The sequence below is a fragment of the Alligator mississippiensis genome, chromosome 10, assembly GCF_030867095.1.
Source record: "Alligator mississippiensis isolate rAllMis1 chromosome 10, rAllMis1, whole genome shotgun sequence".
Lineage (NCBI taxonomy): Eukaryota > Metazoa > Chordata > Crocodylia > Alligatoridae > Alligator > Alligator mississippiensis.
The window spans coordinates 36,324,160-36,330,159 of NC_081833.1; positions in this window are offsets into that span (position 1 = coordinate 36,324,160).

Consider the following 6,000-nt stretch of genomic DNA (forward strand, 5'->3'; position numbering starts at 1 on the left):
GTGAAATGTGCATCAGTGCTGAGAAAATGGCAGCGGTGTGGTTTTGAACTAAAACGTTTTTGATGTCTTTTACTTCGAAAGTGCACCACCACTGTTTTCTCAGCGCTGACATGCATTTCACTGTTTATACAAATGTATGTAATGCAGCACCAGGTGCTTTTAAAAGTGCCTGGCGCTGCAGCGCAAACATATGTAAAAAATGCCCCATGTCTGCTCATAGCTCAGAACAAAGTTCCTGCCCCGTGAGCTGTGTGGGGCCCTCTCTCCGGGCTAGTCTGATCTCCTCAGCATTTCAGTCACACCATGTAACACCTTGGCCAGGGATTTCCTATTTTGCTGCTCAAGTGCGGCAGGAAACAGTGGAGCTGCCTGTGCACCAAGTGCTGCTCAGCAGCCTCAGTCACGACTCCTCCGTGGGGTTTCAACCTTGGCTCTCACCAGTACAAGCAGAGGGCTCAGCTGTTCCACCGGACAGAGCAAGACCGTTTGCTGTGGTCAGAGCAGGCTCCATCCTCCCTGGGATCCAGCCAGTTGAGCTGGGTTGGCCCACTACCCGACACATTGGACAACACTGTGGAAGCACAGCCTCTTCACCCAGCACCTTGCAGGGCTTAACCCTTCAGCTTTTCCTCACAGCTATGGTAGCTCTAACACAGCAGAGAAGTGTCACCTGCATGTCAGAAGTGCTCTCCCCAGCAGCGGGGAAGGCTGAGCTGGATAAATCCCCAGGGCTCGTGATTTGGAAGCTTTTCGAATCTCTTGGGGCTACTAACCGTGGTTCGAAATGACCCCTGAGGTTTCTGGCTCCCTGGGTGCCTGGTTCAGCCTGGAGCATTGTGAGGATGGTGTGTGCAGGGATATCTGTGCTTGGGGCCTCTATTCCAGGGTGCAGAGGCAGAGGCAGGCTGGGGAAAGGATGGGAAATCACTGGCTTGCAGGGAAGCTCTGGCATCTGGGACCCTTCCTGCTTCACGTTCAGGTTAGTGGACGTAGGTCCCAGGTGGGCCATCAGCGCTGGGCCTCATGCACATCCTGGAGCTGGTTGGGGAAGTGCTGGGGGCTGGAGCAAGGCCCAGAGTGACACATTAGAGTCTGGACTTGATTCCTTTGCATATCTCTCAGACAGACCCACGGGAACCCCCTGCAAAGAGATAGCAGAAATGTAACCCCCCAACCTTGCTGCTCCTGCACTCAAGGGCCCTCTGTCCATCCCTGCCCACCCCACTCACTGCCCCTGTGTGCTCTGCAGCAGGGATACCTTCTCCCCTGCGCTGTGCTCCCCAGCCCCAAGGTCCTCTGGTGACTGAATCCCAGGTGAAGGGCCACGTGCCCTCTGACCAGCCCTAAGAGCAATGTTTATGGGAATGTTCCCCTCTTGTGACCTGTGTGTGACTCAGGCACAACCTGTTGACACCTGGCACAGCCCAGGCTGCTCAGCCACACGTCACTGCCGCTGGCCTGTGGCACCAAGTGCAGGGCGGGAGGGAGCTGGTACCCTCTGCGCTGTGAAGCACTGGTCGTGTTGAAGAAGGGCTCAGGAGAGCAAACCAGTGCAACCCAATGAGTTTGCTGTTGAGATCTCTAGGGCCGCCCCCTCAGTAAGGCCTGGGGTCCTGCACAGCTCCCCCCAAAAGATGGCAACGGCCCCCGGGGGGAAGGAGCAGGCACATCCCAGAACCATCGTCCCTCACTTCAGACTCTGCTTGTTTCTCACCTCCGGAACCTGCCTTGAGTTGGCGCATTTCTGATCTAGGTCACATACAGCTGAACCCCGGGGGGAAGACAGACTTCACTGGTGCAGGAACACCATCCCCTTGTCTGTGGATACCAGGAACTGGCTTTTGGGCTGGGACTAGATATGGAAATGCTTCTTGGACCATTCCATGCCATGCTTCTGTGGCACCAGAGGACTCTCCTGGACACCCCTGATCAGAGTTTAGCTTGGCCCAGAGAGCGGTTTCTTCGTGCCAGGCTGCTAACTGGCAGCCCCCCATGCCCACTGCACTAAGTATACAGGCTTGAGTAAGGAATTTCTTTTGGACTGCAGGTGGTCCCTGGATGGCAGCCGTGGGTGAGACTCCCTTCCCCAGTGACTCGGCTAGGCGGGAGCTCCCTAGGTTGGTTTTCCACAGACTGTGACTGTGATCCATTTTTAGTTACAGTTGAAGGCTAATAGTTAAGGTTTTGCTCTGGGAGTACCACTGTTCCCCTTCTCCCTTGTAATAAACTTGTTCTTATTTAATGTTTGCTAGTGAGTGAGCAGGTTGCTTTAAATTTCAACACCCAGCTTTAAGTTACTTTACCAAGCTTCTGGGTGGTGGCTGGAGGTAAGTGTGAAAAGCTGTTGAAAAATCCCTAGGGGCCTCTATATACATGCTCTGAGGTGGAGAGAGGGCCTGCTCTAAACAGAACGGCTCTGAGAGCCACTCTAATTAAGTCGCCTGCAGTGTTACATGTATTCAGCATCCTGTGCTTCAAAATGGCGGCAGGGGTGCATTAACAAAGCTTGTTAGAAGAGCTTTAGTTAAAGTGCTGACGCTGCCATTTTAAAACACGGGGACAGTCAACTGAATACACGATGCAGAGGCTGCTGGAGTGCACTAGTTAGCATGCTTCAGCAGACTGGCAGCAAACTCAGTTAATCGGGTCTGCTCTAACTATGCATCGGAGCAGAGTTGCATCACATGTACCGGTGCCCTGTATTTGCACGCAGGCAGTTTTCCTACCATCCAGTGCCTGGTGGAACAGCAACATAAAGGTCTTAAGGGTTGGGTGTCAACTGGCAGGCACACACTCAAAAAGCGAGGCAGGGACATGCCCAGATTTCTTCCGGAGGCTCCCTTGGTAGTGGGGACATGTTTTGGGATGATTCCATGAGGGTTTCGCCCCAGGATCCCAGCATATGGGCAGCTCCTTATTGGAAGAAATGTAAATAGCACATGGGGATGGGGAGTAAATTGGTGCCTGGCATGGCCAAAGTGCTCTTTCTATCAGGCAAGACCCTGGTCAGCGGTGTCCAGGAGAGTCTTCTGGTGCCACGGAGGCATGGCAGGGGGTGGCCCAAAGAGGATTGCTTGTTGTCATCCCAGCCCAAAACCCAGTTCCTTATTCAGGCCCATATACTTAGTACAATGTCTCAGGGGGCTGTCAGTTGGTAGCCTACCACAGCCAAACTGGGTCTTGGACCAGGCAGGACTCTGACCAGAGATGACCAGGAGAGTCCCCTGGTGCCACAGAGGCATGCTGCGAGGTGGCCCAAAATGGATTTCCAACCATTATTCCAGCCCAAGATCCAGTTCCTTACTCAAACTCATGTAGTTAGTAGAGTGGGGAGGGGGGGGCGCAGGGCCAAGCCACGCTTTGAACCGTGCAAGACTCTGGTCAGAGATGTCCAGGAGTGTCCCCCAGTGCCAGAGACATGGTGTTGGGTGGGCCAAGAAGCATTTCTGTCTCTAATCCCTGCCCAGAAACCATGTCCTAATTCAAACCCATATATTTAGTACAGTAGCTGTGGGTGTTAGGGGGTTCAGTTGTCAGCCTGGCACGGCCAAACCGTGTTTTGGGCTGGGCAAGTCAGAGAGGTCCAGGAGAGCTGACCTATGGCACAGAGGTATGCCATGGGATGGCCCAAGAGGATTTCTAGCTGTAATCCCAGCCCAAATTCCAGTTCCTTATTCTGGTCCATATACTTAGCATAGTGGCTGGGGTGCTGTCAGTTACTAGCCTGGCATGGCCAAGAGCCTGGCGTCTCTAGTCAGAGATGTCCATCAGATTCTCCTGTGGCACAGAGCCATGGTGTGGGGTGGCCCAAAAAAGATTTCCAACCAGAAACCCAGCCAAAACTGGTTGCTTATTGGAGTCCATGTACTCAGTAGAGTGGGCATGGGGGGACTGATCAAATGGCACCCTGACGTGCATAAACCATGCTTTGGGCCAGGCAAAACCCTGGCCAGAGATGTCCAGGAGAGTCCTACAGTGACAGAGAGACATGGCATGGGATGGCCCCAAAAGAATTCCCAATCATAATCTCAGCCCAAAAGCCAGGTCCTTATTGAAGCCACTGTCTTTAGTACAGTGGGCATGGGGACTGGCAGCCTGGCATGGCCAGACCATGCTTTCGGCTGGGTAGGACTGTGATCAGGATTTCTTGGGACAGTCCCCCAGTGGCATCAAGAGAAAATTTCGGGTGTCCCAAAATGTATTTTGCCACATAATCCCATCCTCATCTGACCTTCATTTAGGGCTCTATGCTAGATGCAGGATATTGTTTTACATATTAATTAGTATATATGCATAGCCAATGAAACTCTCTTTCTCTAGGATATGTAATTCATTAATAACAAGCTTTTTATTAGGTATAGATTAGGTGTGAAAAAGAAACCAGAAACAAGAAATAAGGAACTGAGAATAAACAACCAACTTCAGCCTCATCTATTACCCCACCATGTGCTCTCTGGACAGAGCTGAAAAAAACAGGGAAGGTGGGGGTGGGAAGGAAAAAGAAGAGAGTAATAATAGATTGAATCCAGAATGAACAGCCCCCAACATCAGGTGGGAAAGAGGCAGATTTTCTCAAAATTAGGGTTTCTGTTCTCTTGCACTCCCTGACTGCCAGCTGGAAGAAATCAAAGTCATCCACCCAGACGGTGGTGTCTTTTTGTCCAAGACAGAATCAGTGGCACTACAACCCATTTACAACTGAAGTTAAAAATAAATAAGGACCCATCCTGCCAGCAACGCCAACTCAGGACAGAGGAGTGGGAGCCCACATGCAACTTCGCCCCCCCCTGCCCAAACACCAGCCTTACGTAGATTTTTTTTTTTTTTTTTTTATTAGAAAAAAAAAAGGATTCCTCCTGCAAAAAAACTCTCCCCCAAACACAAGGGAGAAATTTATGACGGGCAAGTTGCAGTGAGCGACCGAGATTGAGAGTTAACTGAAGAAAAGGGGAGGCGGAAAAAAAAGGAAGTTGCTCATCTCCACTGAGTGTAGAAAACAAGCCGTCTTATAGTAATAATAGAATATTAATAATGATAACAGTAATAATATATAACCAGCCACAATAAAAACGATTAGCTGACGCACAGTGAGCGTTTCTGGCCCTCATTCCCCTTTTTCAAAAGACGTGCGGATAGGCAGAAAAAACCTTTTGCGAGTCCAGATTTTAAAACCCATCTTCTTATTGCAATAATAACCCCGCGCCGCGAGAATGAGAAACCATTAGACCAGCAAACGCTGATTAAAGTCAATCCCCGGCATCTGGTAAATGACAACGCACGAGCGACCGCACCAAGCATCCTGGGCCGGTGCAGGGGTGTCCCCGCTTGAGGCAGGGAGGGGCGCCGGCCCCAGGGCTGCTCCGTGCCGGCCGGGGGATGCGCAACGCCGGGGACCGCGATGACACGGCGGGCGCAGATCTCCGCACTCTCCGCCGCGGGCGCCCGGGTCCACGGCTGCACCTGCGTGTCCATGCGGCGCCCGTATCCACCCCGCCCCCGCCGGGTCAAGCTCCGCCCCGCTGAGCCCGCGGGACATGAGCATGCGCAAGGCGCCCGGCGCCCAGGTCACACCCCCCGGCGGGGAGGGGCGAGTCCAGGGAGGGGGCGAGCGGGTCCTCCTGCCATGGCTGCACCCATTGGAGGAGCGGCACTGGACCCGGCGGGGGCGATTGGCTATGTTGGATGCCCGTTGCGGCTGAGAGCCTTTAAATAGGACCGTTGGCCGCCTTCAGGCATTTTTATGCGCCACGCTGGCGGAGAGTGGTTGTGGTATTGGGTTGAGAAGCGGGTTCGGGTGTTTTGGGGGCTGAAGCACTGCGTTGCAGGGGCAGATACTAAAAGGAGGGTGCTTTCATTAATCACCTGCTAAAGATAATTAATGAGTTAAGCTGCAGCAATGAGATATAAAAACTGCCAGGGGATTGAAATAGGATCAGGAGTCAGGACCTAAAGGTAGCAGGTCCCAAAATGACTGAAGCAAACCTTTGTACTTCAGTTGGA